Source organism: Mytilus californianus, unplaced genomic scaffold (genome assembly GCF_021869535.1).
Source record: "Mytilus californianus isolate M0D057914Y unplaced genomic scaffold, xbMytCali1.0.p SCAF_23, whole genome shotgun sequence".
Taxonomy (NCBI): Eukaryota; Metazoa; Mollusca; class Bivalvia; order Mytilida; family Mytilidae; genus Mytilus; species Mytilus californianus.
Window position 1 is genome coordinate 2,964,183 of NW_026262672.1, and position 18,939 is coordinate 2,983,121.

General features: G+C 32.5%; 2 long non-coding RNA genes across 2 annotated transcripts; both read left to right on the forward strand.

Annotated features, from left to right (window-relative positions):
- Nucleotides 1-4,073: 4,073 nt before the first annotated feature.
- LOC127732322 (uncharacterized) lies at nt 4,074-5,952 on the forward strand. Its single transcript, XR_007996182.1, has 3 exons — nt 4,074-4,282; nt 4,814-4,879; nt 5,815-5,952. It is a non-coding gene; the product is annotated as an uncharacterized LOC127732322 (long non-coding RNA).
- Nucleotides 5,953-10,718: 4,766 nt separating this feature from the next.
- Nucleotides 10,719-17,241, forward strand: LOC127732326 (uncharacterized). The gene is made up of 4 exons (XR_007996186.1): nt 10,719-10,832; nt 16,245-16,310; nt 16,565-16,678; nt 17,134-17,241. It is a non-coding gene; the product is annotated as an uncharacterized LOC127732326 (long non-coding RNA).
- The last annotated feature ends 1,698 nt before the right edge of the window (nt 17,242-18,939 follow it).

Below are 18,939 nucleotides of genomic sequence, written 5' to 3' on the forward strand. Positions count from 1 at the left end.
CATCACATTTTCTTTTTTTATGTATTAAAGCTGATTTAGAGGGTTGGTTTTGTTGTGCCATAGGAAATGAGAAAGATTCACCATTCTTGTCATCCACCCACCTCGGAGTGCCTACAAGGGCGATGCTGTGTTTCCGTGGCGAGCCGGGGTCAAGTGCTAATGCTGAAAACGAGCTCCAAGTATAACATGTATAACGTAGCTGGTCCCCAAAATTAGCACCCAAGATCCACTGCGGAAAGCACCAGATGTTCCAAGAATGGTATACTCAAGCAGAGCGTATCCATCAAGCGAAATAGAAAGCGTACCACTTGATTGACCCATGAGCCATCGCCTTCTTCAGTTATCCGAAATATAAATAGCTTTATTTAAAACACATGTGTATATCATGAAAATTGTTACAAGAAAGCTTATTGTTGAAAATTAACTGAAGGGCTCGACATGACCAGCCGATTGATCGAACCGGGTCCATCCGACCACCCGTTTAGATGATATTGGAGCCAATGCAGCTTATTGAACTATAGTCTTGTCCGTCCGGGTATTTTCTGACCGTAAGGAGTCTGGCTACAGCCCTCATCCGCAAGGATCTCGTCAACCACCGACACGGGTAGCAACCCACGGCCAACGCGTTGGTTTTCAATTCCATACCGTAAGTTTTTCATTCCACACCGTAAGTTTTGTACTTTTGTCGGCCAATCAAAATGTTTCTAACAAAGTATTTTCTAAAAATATCCAGTCGTCATCTAACTATTCGGACAGCCTCCGGATTTTTCTTGATATTGGCGGTAAAGTATGAATATGGCTGAATCGTCCGCAGCCCGTCTGCAAATGTTGATAAACAGGGCACAAAGATTTTATACAGAAGCAGCAAGACCACAAGTTGTCGAAAATCAAGATGACGATGATTTCTTGTCTGGATAAGGTCCGGTAAAAGATTTTTGATAATCAAAATTTACGTCAAAACAATATTTCTTTTATTTTTATATATACACGTCCCTGTTATTATTTTATTGATGTGGTGTTGTAACATGTATCAAAGGGACTTGTCTAGTTGGTCAGACGAGTTTTAGATAACTATTTCCATACAATATTAAGTGTTTAGATACAGCTTTTCTTACACGTGTCAGTCATGTCAGTGTCATCATCTTGTGTTGTTATTGTATGTTACCCAAACAATACAATTATGTCAAAAGTTTATATCCACAATTATTAAATCGAGAAAAGAATTATTGAGGTCTGTTAGATTTAATAATTTTGGACGTTAATTTTTATGAAGTCCGGTACTGTATTATTATTATTGTACTGAACTGAACTGATAATTTGCTGATCCTGATTTGCTATCATTTTAGTTATTTTTGGAAAAATATCTTGCAAACTTCAGCCAATGCAGTTATTTTGCCTACACGCTCATTCCCACACAAGTATTTTGCCTAGGGTCAGTTGTCCGCTTGAAATATGGGGTAATTTTTACGACGTTGAATGATATTCCCTATTGGATAACAGCTATTCTGCTTACATGCAGTTACTGCGGGAAAAGGGTGTTATTTTTTATGGTGTTTACTATAGTAAAGTATAATATTGACTGATGTTTAAAGTTTTTACCTAGTTAACGTTTTATTACAATGGTGCTAAACTGCTAATGTTTATTTATAAATAATGTGTATATGGTTTACTTAAAAAAAATATTGATACACAGGCCTACAGAAGGGTTCATAAATATGAATTTAAAAAAAGAAATGATATTTAAGTCTTTCTTTATATATTATATTTTGTCAACTGTTATCTTCGGTATTCCAGTATTGTGGTAACCAAGTTCAAGTGATCCGTATGACCCATTATTAGACAAGCCCCTGTGATTAAAATTGAGAATGGAAATGGGGAATGTGTCAAAGAGACAGCAACCCGACCATAGAGCAGACAGCATCTATAGGTTACACATGCAGTCATGAGTCGTGTACATTTACAATGTACACATGTAAGAATGTCATGAATCATTGAATGTAGATAAATGTAATTGGATACCAGTTGGTGCCGAACTGTTTCAGAGTTTGTCTGACCGAAATAGAAACTTGATCTTTTCTACTACATGTATATTTGCAACTAAATCTAAAAACTTCTGTTTGACTGATTAATTGTATGTCTGACAGTTTGTCAGTCAGACAGAGTTTGCAACTAAAATGAAAATAAAATAATGTAAAATATATTTTTATTTTATCGTAAATGATATTTCAGATTTCAACACTTCAGACGAAGTCATGAATCAGACTAAGAGCAGGGTCATCCAGGAAAAAGAAAAAACCTATGTACTCCTTCAAAGTGACATGTTTGGACAGCCCAGAGTATCAAACTATTAATCCTACCATTGTGAAAGCAATGAATGAAAAGCAATTAGGTAAATAACTGTGTAATTATAAAAATAAACTGTTGACACATTTGACTGTATGCAACTTTGAAAGTTTAATGCAATTGTTTGAAATAAAAAAACAACACATAACATGTAAACTATGGAAAAATTTGACTGACAATGTGAGGCCTGCCCCAAATTAATTTTAAGGAAACAAAATATACAAATGCTTACACAACTTAATACTAGATTTCACAACTTAATACTAGATTTCACAACTTGATACTGTACATGCTGTATGGTGACCTATAGTTGTTAATTTCTGTGTCATTTGGTCTCTTGTGGAGAGTTGTCTCATTGGCAATCATACCATATCTTCTTTTTTTATAATTAATACAAGATTTCACAATTTAATACTAGATTTTAATGATGTAACATCATTGGTTTCCTTTATAACCTAACCCTAGACTTTAACAAATAAGCCATGAAAAAATTCCAAAGTCAATGAACCATGATTGGGTGACTGAGGGGTTGTGGTAAAAATATCTCCATGGAAATGATATTTGCCAAATTGCTTGTGCTAAAATAAAAACATGTGAAATGTCATTGACTTATTTACAGGAATTTCCCTTAAATAATAAATTAAAATGATGGTTTTGCAGATCAAATTTTGTGAGTGATTTTGATGACAGAATAGGTCACCGTATGGTCTTCATCAATAAGCAAAGCCAAAACTGCATAGTCAGCTATAAAAGGCCCAGAAATGACAAATTTAAACGAGAAAATTAACGGCTTAATTAATGTACAAAAAATGAAAGAAAAAAAAAATAACACAACAACAAACATGACAAACGACAACCACTGAATTACAGCTTGTTTTTAGCTCACCGGGCCTGAAGGGCCCCATGCAAGCTAATGCCATCACTTTGCGTCCGCCGTCGTCGTCTGTCGTCGTAAATTATTTCAAAAATCTTCTCCTCTGAAACTACTGGGCCAAATACCTTCAAACGTTAAATGAATGTTCCTTAGGGTATCTAGTTTATAAATTGTATCCGAAATTTTGATCCATCAACAAACATGGCCACATGACTAAAAATAGAACATAGGGGTCAAATGCAGTTTTTGGCTTATATCTCAAAAAGTAAAGCATTTAGAGCAAATCTGACATGGGGTAAAAATGTTGAACAGGTCAAGATCTACCAGCCCTGAAATTTTCAAACAAATCAAACAAACCATTGTTGGGTTGCTGCCACTAAATTAGTAATTTTCTGTCTTACTATTTCAAAAATCTTCTCCTCTGAAACTACTGGGCCAAATACCTTCAAACTTTAAATGAATGTTCCTTTGGGTAAATGAGAAAAATAGTATTGATCTATCTGCATGAACATGTTAAGAACAATGACCCCAGCCCCACCCCCCACCCCCCCCCCCCCCCCCCCCCCCCCCCAAAAAAAAGATGCATGTTTTAGGCAAACACTGATATACATTATTACTCAAAAATATAAATCATGATTGGTGAATGAATTAAGCTTTAACAAATCAGGTGAGCGATTCAGGTTCTTGAGAGCCTCTTGTGTGTGCATCATTCTTTATATAATGCAAAATTAAAAAAAGATATACGTGTACTTTCTGAAGGCTTATTATTATTGAAATCACCTTGTAAAAATTGAGTTCTAACCAAATAAAAAGATTATGCCTGCTTTCACAACATCAATATCTATTTCAGGTTATCGTCCTATTAAGATTGAAAGACCTGCAACAATAAATAAACTGACAGAAAAAGTCATGTCCATCTTTAAGTTCACATGTGCTTTCAAATATATGAAAGCAGTGAGAAATACCATCAATATATGTGAGCTTAAAGAATTGCAAGTCACTTCAACAAAGGATGTGAAATCCAAAATAGGCAGGTCAAACCTGTATATTTTACCAGCAGAAAAGGTGATTTTTACCAGTAAAATATCAAAAACTAGTGCATGAAGTTTAGAGAAAACCCATGTTCAATATATTTTTCCCCATGTTATAAAAGCAACATTTCAAGACATCAAAAACTTGTATTGCTTCTTTACCATTTTACATATATCATGTATATGGCACATGGGGTTACAATTAAAGGTGACACTTTGTCCTTTCAAGGTCACTATAAATGGTATGCAACACATCATATACATGTACATGTAACTAAATGATATATGCTAAACATTATATATATAGTATTGCTTACCAAAGCCTTCATATAAGGCTTGATAACACTTTAAAAGTAGTATATTTAGTATTCTAAAAATGTGTTTTATGGAAGAATTAATCATCAGAGAGCAGTAAAGTAAAAGCTCTATTTTTATTGTATCACTTTCATAGCTGAGCTGACACACTAGGATTGGTATCATGAAATTTACATTGCTTTTTTTTTTTCTGCTTTTATTTTACAGATACACTTGTGCATGCTATTTAACTTCTCATTTAACTTTTCAGATAGGCCAGAGTTCTCCTGAAGAGAGCAGTGACGAGTCAGGAAGCAGTTTGCCTAACCCCCATTTGGTGGGTATGACTTTCTACGAGTTAGAAAATAAAATAAAGTATCCTTCTATCTATTTATAAAGATAAAACAAACTTCTATCTATTTATAGTTTAAAATAGAAAAGAAAAATGGATTTATCAAACCACCTCTTAATTTGTAAAGGGAGGGGGGGATATTTTGTATCCACAATTCTTCTTTGATATTTTATTAAAATTTTATTTTATTTTTAATTATAAAGTGACATTAGGCACTGTCTATTTCATTTTTATAGTGTGTTTCGGTCTCTGTGTCTTCGTTCATTTGTCCATCTGTCCTTCTTCAGATTATATTTTTTGTTCTTTTTGATGAAGTTGAATTCCAATCAACTTGAAACTTAGGACACATGTTCCCTATGATATGATGCCAAATGAGAGTTTTGACCCATATTTCACAGTCCACTGAACATAGAAAATGATAGCGCACACTTCAGTAATTTTTTTAGTCAATGTATTTATAAAGTTTAAAGTCCAAGCAACTTGAAACTAAGTATATATGTTCCGCATGATATTTTTAATTTTAATGTTAATTGAGAGTTTTACTCCTATTTCACGGTCCACTGAATATTGAAAATAAAAGTGTGAGTTGGGCATCCATGTACAATGGACACATTCTTGTTTCCTAATCTTTTTTATTTTTGCAAGGGGCGGATGTATAATTTTGTGAGCTCATATTAATGTAAACAAATATGAAATATCTAGGACACAAAACAACCTGCATCTATATATTGTGTCTAATACAGAACAATAAGAGATAAAAAAAAAGTTGTCTTTAACTGCAGTACACAGTAATGAAAAAAAAATGTTGAAATTATTTGTAAACAATATTACTGGACTACTCATATTTTTATTATACATGTACAAATTTAGATTGCAAACTTTGGTAAATATGTTGTTTATCATTTGGTTTCTTTTGACAGGATGCTATACCACAAAGAAGATCAAGGTTGGGTCATAGAAATAATGTAAGAACAAGTCTAGTATAATGATATTAAGTTAAAAGTTAAATCAAAGATTTTTTTTTTATAGAAAATCCCAAATAGGGTTTTTCATCAACACACAAACAAAAGAACATACTAATCAGGACAATCAATTTATTCCAGTTCAAATGTAGTTTATATTTATATCAATACAAAACATTAAATCTTGTATTTTTTACCTTACTAGACCAAAAAGGTCATGTGTGCGTTTGCCTTCACTTGGCATTATATGTCATTGTAAACTGTTTAAAAAATTTTCAATGTACCTATTAGACCAAATAATATCAAGTTCCACCTTACGTTCCTCATGGTTATAGTCTGAAAATTTGTTCCATCCTGTTTATTTATGTTAATTTTTGTTATACAATTTAATTAGAAAAATTTTGAAGAATCAAAATTTTGGTCCTCAAGGACCAGTGACTCAAAAACAGTATAAGTTTTTGATATCATAATAATAATATCAATAATATCATCTATAAAAAAAAACTGAAATTGAGTACAGATTAGTTTCTTAAATTATTGTTATTTAAACCCTAATCATAGAAAAAACCAAAATTCCTCCCTCTTTATTATTACCCTCCGCAACGAACCCACGCAACGAAGTTGCGGAGGGTATAATGTTTTTGATCCGTCTGTCCGTCAGTCTTGTTTCTTGTCATCGCAACTCCTCTCAAACCACACAACAGAATTTCATGAAACCTTTTTAGATAATAAGGACATACTATGTAGTTGTGCATATCGACAGGAAATTACGATTCATTTTTTTTCTAGGAGTTACGCCCCTTTGAACTTATTTGCTTCAATGTACTACTGCAACAGTTTGTCATCGCAACTCCTCTGAAACCACACCACAGAATTTCATGAAACTTTGTAGATAATAAGGACATACTATGTAGATGTGCATTTCGACAGGAAATTACGATTCAATTTTTTTCCTAGGAGTTGCGCCCCTTTGACCTTATTTGCTTTAATGTACTACTGCAACAGTTTGTCATCGCAACTCCTCTGAAACCACACAACAGAATTTCATGAAACCTTTTTAGATAATAAAGACATACTATGTAGATGTGCATATCGACAGGAAATTACGATTCAATTTTTTTTCTAGGAGTTACTCCCCTTTGAACTTATTTGCTTCCATGTACTTCTGCAACAGTTTGTCATCGCAACTCCTCTGAAACCACATAACAGAATTTCATATAACTTTGTAGATAATAAGGACATACTATGTAGATGTGCATATTGACAGGAAATTATGATTCAATTTTTTTTTTCTTACACTTATTTTATTCCTCCAATGACAATGTGGGGACGTGGGGTATGTGAGCGCGCTCACTAAGGTTCTTTAATTATGGATGAAATAACCAAAAAAGGTGTTGTGCTTTGTTACAGATTAAAGTGTAAGTAAAACCATATTGAATATATAAATATATATACAGTTATATATAAATATATATACAGTTAACTCTTTTTGTCTTGATCTTGGTTGACTTGAAAAAGTGTGGTCCCAAACTTTGGTCTATTTATAGTTCTATATCTGACATATCTGAGAAAAATTTAGTTCTATGTAATTTTACTCAAAATGTGTTTTAGCATGTTATTAATGTAACTTTTGTATGCAAATATTTTGAAGCAATACATATCATTCTTGATAAAAGCAACATGAAATGTATAAAAACAGCATGAGAAAAAAAAATATATTCAATTGTATAAACATGACAAAGGTGATAACATAATATACATGTATCTCAGTTCAAAACATCAATCCCAGACTTCTACCCTGCTGGATTTATTTTAACCTTTCAATAAGTGGGACAAGAGTTGGCCCTATTCTGCAAAACTTCATGTATTCTTCGAGTCAAGCTAAATCTATCAACTAAAAATGAATTCTCAAGTCAGGAAAACCTCAAGATAACAATGGTAAACTGTATATATATATTTTTTAAGTAATGGAATATAAGCGCTATTTATTTTTTTAAATGTCAAGTGTTCTGGCTACAATTTCCCAAAGGTGAAGGGTGGTCATGGTGGTGTGGAATATACTTATATTTTCTTGTTTTATGTTCTAACATAAAGTTAATATCAAAACATTTAAATAGTTTTAATTACTAGATTATTATACAACAAAATTCTAGATAGAACATGTAGAAGCAGAAAAACAGAAAAAATATAAATGCTTATTGTCATCCTGCTGGAACACTTTTGACCCACAGGTGAAGACACTTGAAATGTAATAGATGTGGTACTGTACTTAGCCAGTTGAAGAAAAAGTGTCTTCTCCTTTGGATTAAGAGTTGTTTTATTAATACATTGTAGCTATTGAATGTTTTCTTTGTTCTATATAATGCACCCTTTTTCACCTGCAAATATTTAGATACAAAATGTAGCTTTTACCATTATCTGGTATCCATATTATAGTTTAAGAGTTTTTCACTGATTCAAACACAGCAATCAACTTGAAAAATTGTCGGTGGGTATACTGAAGCAATCAACAAAAGGTAACCAGTTTTCTGTACATCTTCTGAACCATGCACCCATGCTTCTGTGCTTCATTCAATGTATAAAATGACATTTATATCCAATTCTATGACTTTTAAAAAGTAAAAAGTATTTGTCATGTGGTCAGTGATTGATATCATTTCTTTAATAACCAACAAAACGTATGGATATGTGCATCATTATAAATATAAATGATTTTGTTAATCTCTGCCAAACCAAAAGATATGACTACATTGATTATATAGCAAGTATTAAGAGAGATGAAGCAAACTCAATTATAAAATGTTCTGTTGTTGTTATTTATAGTAATTTTGAATAAATATTGAGAAGTGAAAGGTCTACAAGACAAACTGAATGTCTTTTATTGTATCAAATCCATCTGAAATATTTTCCTCTCACATTCACCACACTTTTTCTTTCTTTTAGTATACATGTATATGTTATTTTTGGTTTTACTTATTTTTGTCAGCTTGGTATGCATGATGTATTCCTTGTTTGATATTTCTTATAATTGGTTATAAGTATTTATAAATAATACCAAAACAGAAGAAACTTCAGTGTTTCCAAATATTATCCAATATACCAATAACAGAGTTCTAATGCCAGTAATGACTAGTTTTTGTTTGTTTGTTTGTTATTGACAGGATTAAGCATAAGAAATAAAAATATGAAAAGTATTAAAGGATAAAATTGTTTTATTCATGGTATACATGTGTAAATGAAACTTCTTTATATTAATTTTTTTTAATAAACTGGAACTTGAATTAAGATAAGGTAAATGTGTAAAATAGTATAATTGTTGGTAACAATCCTTTCAAGATAAGTAATTTATATTTTTTTTATATTTTACCACTTTATATTTTTTTTATATTTTCCCTAGAATATAAAATATGAATCATCATGATCATATGCATGACTATATTTTTTAGGATTTGACTGATGAAGATATGCTTTCACCAATTACTGTACCAGTAAGACAGAGGCTGGTAATGTATATTCAAACATTTTATTGCTGGAATATAAAGAGAAAAAAATTGCAATACACTATCTGACCATCTAAATAATGCAGAGAAAACGTGAAAATATCAAGAAACTAGAGTTTTTATATGACCGTCTGAGAGGGGATGTATTATTTCTTATGTTATATTAAAACAGCAATAGGATTGGCTGAAGAAAAGTGTCTTTCTATTTAGTTATATCATTTCAGAGTTATGGGACTTTAATTATTTGAAAAAAGGCAATTTTTCACATTTTGCACATTAAATTTAGTACAGTATTCAGGTATTCATAGATTGATTTCCTTGAAACTTTACATTATTGTCAGGATTGTTATAAAGAAGCTCCTTTTTTATTTATTTGTTATTCTGGAGTTACAGGATTTTACTATTTTGAATTAAAGACAAATTTTAATGCCTTCTTTTCCAATTTTATTTATCAGCAGCAATTGATATATGATCAATACAGGTGTATCATTTGCTCTAGGTGCAGCTTCTCTTAAGCATGGCAGGTGTATCACCAGTTTGTATTTCTTGACATCAAGTTTGATGCAACTTTGAGGTTACATTCAATTGACATGTAATAAATGTGGTGCTGTATGGTAGGCTGAAGCTGACTATCTATAAGATAACTTAGGAACCATTCAACAAATTTGTTTTCAAAGTTAAATACATAATGCTTATAAATGTTGTTACTTGGGACAAAATAGGGAATAAGTTTTTTTTCACTTTTACTGTTCCACTGAGTTATAGTTCTTGAAATATTGCACTATCCAAATGAATTAAACTCTTTCTGGTCAGCCAATGCGGATTAGGCCTGTGTGAATCCTTTCGGTAGAGTCCATGCAGTGGGTACCTTGGTATGTTTGGTTGTCAAATAATACAAATGAATGCAAAACTTAAATTATAAACAAAAATTGACAACACCACAGTGGCACTTAAAATTTTGTTAAGTATGGTCTACATGTGTCCCCTGCCTTAAAGTGTTGTCAATTTTGATCATTATCCTGATAAATGTTAACAAAAAACTGATAAATGCCTTCTGACAGGCCTTGTTCAATTTTTTTTATAATTTTTTTCTAGGATTTGAGTACTGTGGCTGGAGCACCAAATGCTGTGAATAACCAAGATTCACCACAGGTATGTGAATGCAGAGACAGGATATATTCGCATTAAACAGTGTTAAAGTGAATAGACCATCAAAATAATACTTTTGTATGGGAATATATTTCTGGTTTTCAATTCATTTCTTTTTGAAAAGTTTTCTTAAAGAACATTGTTACAAGAATAACTTTGAATGACTAGTATACTGACTAGTATACTGGTAATTGAATTGTAAATCTCTTTTAGGTATCCCAAAATAACACAGCAGGTACAAGAAGCACACTATCAACATCAAGAAGGAGAAGACTGTCAACACCAAGAAGGCCTAGAAGAAGTACAGCAATCAGGAGTGGAACACAGGTATAAACATGATGAAGTCATTCAATAGCAGATTCCAAACAATTTGGAAAGTAAAAGGAATGTCTTTCTGCAGTTTACTGGTCAAATGAAAATTATAACTTCTTAAGTACTCTGGTATGTTTTTGGCTTTCTTGACCCAAAGGACATGAATGATGGGTTGACCTGTTGGCTGTTGTATTTCAATCCCTATTTTTATACGATCGCAAACAAATTTTGTGGTCGTATATTGGTATGACGTTGTCGTCGTCGTCCGAAGACACATTGGTTTTCGCACTCTAACTTTAGTTTAAGTTAATGGATCTATATGAAATTTTACCATAAGGTTCAATACCACATAAGGAAGGTTGGGATTGATTTTGGGGGTTAAGGTACCAACAGGTAAGGAATTAGGGGCAAAAAATAAGCATTTTTGTAACTTCCAGACATAACTTGTGTGTTAGTGTATGGATCTCTCTGACATTGTACCACAAGGTTCCATATCATAAAGGGAATGCTGGGGTTGATTTTGGGGGTAATTGCCTCAAAATTTTAGGAATTAGGGGCAAAAAACAAGCATTTTTCTAGTTTCATGACAATAACTTGTGTGTAAGTGTATGGATCTCTCTGACATTGTACCACAAGGTTCCATATCATAAAGGGAATGCTGGGGTTGATTTTGGGGGTAATTGCCTCAAAATTTTAGGAATTAGGAGCCAAAAAAGGGGCAAAAAACAAGCATTTTTCTAGTTTCATGACAATAACTTGTGTGTAAGTGTATGGAGCTTTCTGAAATTGTACTACAAGGTTCCATATCACAAAGGGAAAGCTGGAATTGAGTTTGGGGGTAATCGCCCAAAACGTTTAGGAATAAGTGGCCAAAAAGGGGCCAAAAATAAGCACTTTTCTAGTTTCCAGACAATTAATTGTGTTCAAGAGTATTGATCTCTCTGAAATTGTACTGCAAGGTACCATACCACAAAGGGAAGGCTTGGATTGATTTTGGGGGTAATTGCCTCAAACTTTTAGGAATTAGGGGCCAAAAAGGGGCAAAAAACAAGCATTTTTCTAGTTTCAGGACAATAACTTGTGCGTAAGTGTATGGATCTTTATGAAATTGTACTACAAGGTTCCATATCACAAAGGGAAAGCTGGGATTGAGCTTGGGGGTAATTGCCCTATATGTTTAGGAATTTGGGGCCAAAAAGGGGCCAAAAAACAGTCATTTTTCTAGTTTCCAGACAATAACTTGTGTTCAAGTGTATGGATCTCTCTGAAATTGTACTGCAAGGTACCATACCACAAAGGGAAGGCTGGGATTGAGTTTGGGGGTGATGAATCATAAGGGGTTAAAAAAAAATGGGCGAGGGATTTTTTTTTCATTTTTTTTTCTTGAAAATTTTCCATTTTAAATTGTTTATTTCTGATTTATATATAAAAGCAAATAATAATGATATGGTTTGAATAGGTAAATTAAAAAAATTTATGTTCTTAGACCACATTCATTCTGTGTCAGAAACCTATGCTGTGTCAAATATTTAATCACTATCCAAATTCAGTGCTGTATCAAGCTTGATTGTTGTGTCCATACTTGCCCCAACTGTTCAGGGTTCTACCTCTGCGGTCGTATCAAGCTGCGCCCAGCAGAGCATGCTATCTGCTCATTGGCAGAAAAAGCGGAAAGTTATTGACAGTCATCACAAACACACTTTATATTTTTTTATATATATGGCAGGTTAGAATTGTTAATAGATACTCAGAAGATGTTGTATGAGGGCCAAAGAGACAACTCTCCATCCAAGTCACAAATTATAAAAGTAAAGCCTTTATTGACAATTTTTTAACAGAACAATTTTTAGCTCACCTGGCCCAAAGGGCCAAGTGAGCTTTTCTCATCACTTGGCGTCCGTCGTCCGTTAACTTTTACAAAAATCTTCTCCTCTGAAACTACTTGGCCACAATCATCATTGGGGTATCTAGTTTAAAAAAATGTGTCCGGTGACCAGGCCAACTAACCAAGATGGCCGCCATGGCTAAAAATAGAACATAGGGGTAAAATGTAGATGTTGGCTTATATCTCTGAAACCAAAGCATTTAGAGCAAATCCGACTGGGGTAAAATTGTTTATCAGGTCAAGATCTATCTGCCCTGAAATTTTCAGATGAATGGGACAACCCGTTGTTGGGTTGCTGCCCCTGAATTGGTAATTTTAAGGAATTTTGCCGTTTTTGGTTATTATCTTGAATATTATTATAGATAGAGATAAACTGTAAACAGGAATAATGTTCAGCGAAGTAATATCTACAAATAAGTCAACTTGACCAAAATGGTCAGTTGACCCTTTAAGGAGTTATTGCCCTTTATAGTAAATTTTAAACCATTTTTCGTAAATTTTTGTAATCTTTTACAAAAATCTTCTCCTCTGAAACTACTAGGACAAATTTAACCAAACTTGTCCACAATCATCATTAGGGTATCTTGTTTAAAAAATGTGTCAGATGCCCCTGCCCGCGAACCAAGATGGCCGACATGCCTAAAAAATAGTACATAGGGTAAAATGCAGTTTATGGCTCATATCTCTGAAACCAAAGCATTTAGAGCAAATTTGACGGGATAAAAATTGTTCATTAGGTCAAGAACTATCTGCCTTGAAATTTTCAGAGCAATCAGGCAACACGTTGTTGGGTTGCTGCCCCTGAATTGGTAATTTTAAGAAAATTTTGCAGCTTTTAGCTATTATCTTGAATATTATTATAGATAGAGATAAACTGTAAACAGGAATAATGTACAGCAAAGTAAGATCTACAAATAAGTCAACATGACCAAAATTGTCAATTGACCCCTAAAGGAGTTATTGCCCTTTATAGTCAATTTTTTACAATTTTCGTAAATTTTTGTAATCTTTTACAAAAATCTTCTCTGAAACTACTGGGCCAAATAGAATCAAACTTAGCCACAATCATCATTAGGGTATTCAGTTTAAAAAACTGTGTCCGATGACCCTGCCTGCCAACAAAGATGGCCGACATGGCAAAAAATAGAACATATGGGGTAAAATGCAAGTTTTGTCTATTACTCTGATAACCGTTATAAAAAGACGAAATCTGAAGAGAGTAAAATTGTTCAGAATGTTGAGCTCTACCAATTATCCATATACGTCAAAACTGTTAGACAATTTCTTGTAGGAGTTATTGCCCTTCAATGACAAATTTTACCACTTTTTTCAAGTTATACCTATTATCATATCTTGAAAACTATAAAAGATAGGGAGAAACTTTAAATTGCAAAAATGATCAGAAGGACAAGTTCTTCAAATAAGTCTTATGGTTGAAATCATCAGTTGTCCTTATTAGAGTTATTTCCCTTTGATGCCGATTTGTACAATTTTTTTTTTCGTTTTTGTCTTATATCTTAAAACTTATAATAGATAGAAAGAAACTTAAATATACAAAAATGATCAGCAAGACAAAATCTACAATGAAGACAAATTGCAGAAATTGTCCAACGACTCCTTATTGGAGTTATTGCCCTTTAGTTATGATTTTTACCATTTTTCTGGCGTTTTTCCTTGTATGATATTAATTATAATAGATAGATAGAAACTTAAATAATCAAAAATGATAAGCAAGACGAGACCTACTAACAAGTCAAATTTTGCTGATATAATAAGTAGACTGTTACTCTTTATAGGAGTTTTTTTACCCTCTTTTGTGTATAGAGCAAAAGCTAAATAAGATCATGAAGATAGAGAGAAACTAAACAGACTTCAGTGATCAGCAATATAAGATACAAAAAAAAACAGAGATTTTTGTCATTTATTCTATTCTCGTCTACAATGTTGGAGAGTGTCCCTGTTGAATATGCATATAGACCAAGGTGAGCGACACAGGCTCTTGAGAGCCTCTAGTTTATTTATCTTGACGATGATTAATAAAAATTGATTTAAAAGAAATGGTGTTATGCCATGAACCCCCCTTTTTGAACACATCTTGCTGTGTTGTTATGAAGTATAAATGATAATACCGATAGGTCTGTGAGATTATATGCTATGAAAATGAGTCTATTTGATATGCTGATTGTGCTAATATTAATTGTCATGATTGAATTCTATCGTGTTTCAAGTGATCAATGTTATGACTGGAATTTATTCACGGTGACAAATTTGCAAGTTTGTCCACGGAGTACTTTTACCTTTAGTTCTGTTGTTTATTTGAAATATTAACCTTTTAAATGTATTCTTAAGTTATTCTGTATGACTGTGTAAAAACCGTCAGGGTGAATAAATATGTTGTTTCTTATTGAAATTAAGCTGGAAAACATCTTTATTTACACAAAACTTCCAGTGTTTACATTTTGAGTTAACATTTCGGGAATTTCCCTTAACAGAAAGAAGGCTGCTGATTGGTTCAACATATGTAAAAGCATCTGTGATTGGCTGTTTGTGGAATAAATCTAAAAAGATCAACTACGGAGGGCAGTGATTATTTGTTGTTTGGAAGTTACAGAGTGCAATATTTAAAATGTCTTAGAATTTAAATATGATAGGAAAAGTAAGGAAATTGCACCTATATTAACAATGATTTATTATAGATGCAAGTTGGTGACATTTAATGGTTGGGTGAGAATTTTAAGTGTAAATAGTTGGTGATTTGTATCATTGTAAGTAGTCTGTGACTTTGCTAGGTGTAAATAGTTGGTGACTTTTCAAGGTGTAAATAGTCCGTGACTAATTTGGGTGTAAATACTTGGTGACAATTTAGGATGTAAATTGTACCAATATTTTAAGTATTAATGGAATAGTTGTCTTTGTGACCATAATAGCAAGTAGTTTTATACTGATAGTTATTTGAAATAGATGTTGTTAAATTAAGGCTACATGCTTTTATATGTGGCCTTTTAATGCATATTTGTAAGCCTGTTCAAGCTATACGCTACCTGTAGTTTCTAAACTAGTCAAAGTTAACAGAGAGGTGACTGGATAGTTATATATATGATTAATATAAAGATTAAATAAGATAGACCAAATATGCCGTGGACCCAACCAGACCAGTGACAGAGCCTGTACAGCTATTCTCTCAGCGGTTTTAATTGTCAAATAAATAATCAAAACTGTTATATGCTATGACTTTTATTTCTCAATCATATATAAAATAGATAGACCTGTAGAACATAGGTTAAATGAAGCTTTAAAGTGTATTGGTTCGACGGTATTCTAATTAGACATCAGGCCTGACATGCTACAGAAATAAATAATACCAGTTAAGAAATCCCTTTTCTATGTAATCTGGGATCTCTGGTGGCCAACTCTTAACACCAGGGAGGCAGCATTATAATATACCACCAAATTTTGGAATAAGTCGCCTTGGGTGGTTAAAGTAGTCAGACAAATAGTGTTTACTTTTGATTTACACTACACAAGTAATTCTACTTTTGTAGGAGCAGGAAAATAATGCTGAGTTAAATCAATCAAGCATCATTGATGAAACAGAAGAAACACCCCCGGTAAGTGTTAATTTAGCAAGATTATTATGAGTTCATATTTTACAGGTAAATCTTTTCTTCTTAATAAATGACTTACACTGTTAAATTTGGTTTATTTTTTATTAATACTATAAAAAACTTGTAACAATCACTAAAATTACAAGCTCCTAATACTAGGGACAGGTATATTTAGCATTTTTCGCAAAGTTAACTTATAGAACCTTGTAAAAAAAAATTGCTAGTATATTGGTGATTGAATGATGAATCTCTTTTAGGTATCCCAAAATAACTCAGCAGGTACAAGAAGTACATTATCAACACCAAGAAGGAGAAGACTGTCAACACCAAGAAGGCCTAGAAGAAGTACAGCTATCAGGAGTGGAACACAGGTATCAACATGATAAAGTCAATCAATAGCAGATTCCAAACAATTCGGAAAGTAAAAGGAATGGCTTTCTGCAGTTTACTGGTCAAATGAAAATTATAACTTATTAAGTACACTGGTATGTTTTTGGCTTTCTTGACCCAAAGGATGGGTTGACCTGTTGGCTGCTGTATTTCAATCTTTGCTCATTGGCAGAAAAAACGGAAAGTTATTGACAGTCATCACAAACACTTTATAGTTTTGATATATATCATGTATATGGTAGGTTTGAATTTTAAAGCCTTTATTGACAAGCAAAGGAATAAAAAAAAATACAGAACTATTTTTATTTATTTTAACCAAAATTGATAAACATTGATTTAAAAGAAATATATCAACAAATTTTTGAATAAGTCACCCTTGGTGGTTAAAATAGTGTTTACTTTGATTTACACTACACGAGTAATTCTAATTTTGTAGGAGCAGGAAAATAATGCTGAGTTAAATCAATCAAGCATCATTGATGTAACAGATGAAACACCCCGGTAAGTGTTAATTTAGCAAGATTATTATTAGGTCATATTTTACAGGTAAATCTTTTCTTCTTAATAAATGCAGTTTTTGAGCATATCTAACATGTGGTAGTAATATTCATCAGGTCAGATCTATCTGCCCTCAAATTTTCAAATGATTCAGACAACCCATTGTTGGGTTGCTGCCCCTGAATTGGTAATTTTAAGAAAATTTTGCAGCTTTTGGTTGTTATCTTGAATATTATTATGGATAGGGATAAACTTTCAACAAAATAATGTTCAGCAAAGTAAGATCTACAAATAAGTCAACAAGACCAAAATAGTCAATTGACCCCTTAGGGATTTGTTGCCTTTATAGTCGATTTTTAACATTATTTTGTAAACTTTTACAAAATCTTCTCTGAAATAACTGAGACAAATTAAACCAATCTTGGCCACAATCATCTTTTGGGTATTAAGTTTGAAAAAAATATGTCTGATGACCCCACCTACCAACCAACATGGCTGACATGGCTAAAATAGAACATAGGGACAAATCTTTTGCCACATATATAACAAATTTTAGGATGAGGGAGATATACTTTAGATAATTCATATATGAAATTAATAACAATAAATTGAATGATAATTTTGAATATTATTCCAGGTACTAAGTCAACTGCCTAGTTTGAGAGTATGACATTTAGATTGTCACACTAGTAAAACAATTTTGTAGTTGATACCTATACAGGCAAAAAAAAACAACCCAATAGTATGCTGTTTTAAAAAAAGTTTGTTATTGGTTTCTTGTAATTTCTCAATTTGTAATAGGAAGTGGTTGCAGCAGGATATCGCAACAGTTTTATTTAGAACATCAGCACCACTAATGGTAGATCAGATGAATACCCATTCCATATCAATTCCAAATCAAACAAACAGGTCTCAACAAATCATTGACATAACAAGGTATGTTCTTACAGTCATAATTAATACTGTATATGTAAATTTCTTGATTTATGTTCTTTTAAATATTATGAAAGCATGCCATCATATGTGTCCTATGGACAAATTCTTCTTTTATTTTGGTGTCAAATAGGTTCATATCAAGTATGAAAAATTCTTGTCAAGAGTTGTTTACAATTCCTTGTTCATGTTGATTGTAATGATATTTAAACTAAATATTTCCTATTTCTGTAAGATTACATCATTACCATTAAGCAATCGTAACTAACTCAGCTATTCTAGCCAGGTCAGTATGGCCCTCAACATGGAGTCTTGGCTTACCTGAATAGCAAGCTTTAAAGGCCCCTTAATAATCAGTGTAAAACAATTCAAACAGGAAAACCTAATCTATATACAAAACAAGAAACAAAAACAACTATGAACCACATCAGCAAACAACAACCACTGAACAAAAGGCTCCTAACTATTTCCACAGGCACACCAACCTTCACCCCAATCTGAGACAGTAGTGTAAAATAACAACATGAAATGTATATAACTTTGACTTAAGCAATTTAGAGCGTCACTGCCAAAGAATATTTATTCTCTGAATACGATGAAATGTTGAATTAATTAATGCTTTTCCCTTGTTTCCATACTTTTGAACTTTATTGTTTTGAGTTTATAAAAAAAGGTTGTAAAACATTTAATATCATCATTAAAAAAATATAGAGATTGATAAACAGTGTGATACACATAATAGCCAAGTTAAAAAATATTGTGAAAATTTTTCTCATGAGCTACTTTACAAAGCTTTTTGAAATTTGATATT